This window comes from Silene latifolia, chromosome 7 (genome assembly GCF_048544455.1).
Source record: "Silene latifolia isolate original U9 population chromosome 7, ASM4854445v1, whole genome shotgun sequence".
Lineage (NCBI taxonomy): Eukaryota > Viridiplantae > Streptophyta > Magnoliopsida > Caryophyllales > Caryophyllaceae > Silene > Silene latifolia.
The window spans coordinates 75945369-75946832 of NC_133532.1; positions in this window are offsets into that span (position 1 = coordinate 75945369).

The window sequence follows — 1464 nt, forward strand, 5'->3', positions numbered from 1 at the left end:
TGAGCGACGTAGCCTTATAGGCTACTCGAAGAGGCGCGAGCCATTTCGCGGGTGTTTAAGCAGGATTTCTCACAAAGATAAAGTCCTGCTAGGGATGTAATTTCAGGGTAATCTAACTCAAAATAACTAAGCCTGACTAGTACGACTGATTAAGTAAAGAACAAATAATAAAGTGAGACACAAATATTTATACGTGGAAAAACCCTGGGAATAAGGGAAAAAACCACGGGCACCAAGCCAGGAGGGATTGTTACTATGTTTTGGAGTATCCTGACAGGGAATGTGTATGTCAGGCTAGGAATAAAGTATGAACGCTTAATAATAATACTTTGACAGTTTATGATTACAAAATGAGAGTAAGTGCGAGTGAATAAGTGATGATCCTTCTTCTTTCTTCCCTATGCTATTTATAGTAGCCTCATTCTGTTTGCAACGGCTCTTTAATGCTTGTTTAGGATGCTCCTAGGTAATAGGCCTCGTGCCCTATTTACCCAGAGGTAGGTATTTGACTCCAATAACTGGCCGTTTTTATCTCTGCTTGGTTGACTGCTTTATAGTTGTTGTAGGTTTTGTTGAATAAGTCTCCCGTGTAAGTAGGAACTATATTTCTCGACATTAGTTGTTGCCTGTCGCGTTCTGGTAGTGCTTTGCATACAGCTAGCAAGATATCCCTTCAGGTCTGGCCTGGTAGATGGCCTGACCTGTCTTTCCCTTCTGGTTGGTGCCTGCTCAGGTGTTGTATGCCTTGTGTTAGATTGCTTTTGTTCAGGCTCGACTTGGTTATTGCCTGATTGTTTTCTAGTCAGGCATGCTAATTCTGGGCCCATCAATTGCCCCTTATCTTCTTATTCTCAGTGGATCTGGCCAGGGATAAAAAGATAAAAATTCGGGCCAGGCAAAAAGTATAAGAATATTTACCAGAAAAGAGTTTGAGTTCCTTTCAACTTCTATGATGGCTAGTGACCATAAATGAGGTAGGTTCATCAAACCCTAGGAGAGTCATGATTGAATTCATCCACTTGTGTTATCCGTTGCATTTTTGCGGTTATAAAATGCTCTGAACCGTTTGTTTGCTTCTACATTTCCATTCTTCAACTCTCTAAATTTTCTCTCTCTTCTCTCTAATTCCTTTGTGAAATAAACCTTTCTTTGAAAATCAACTTTATATTCCAATCATTCAAAAAAATGGCGGGTGGAAGGAGAAGAGCTGCTGCATCAAAGACTGCTGCTGGGGCTGATCGGGTTCCGGTGGTGGTAGATGTCCCAGAAATTATTCTTGAGGATGAAGTTATGGAAATTTCTGCCCCTGCAAAAATTCTGTCCAATAGTCACAAGGGTGTCACTTTTGCCCCTGTAAAATCTTTGTCTGCTTCGTTCCCTGTGGCCAATCAATTGAAGCCTTCTTTCGAACATTACTTGAAAGGCAGGGGTCTTCTCCCCTCTGGTGCTGAGGTTTGGGTCCCC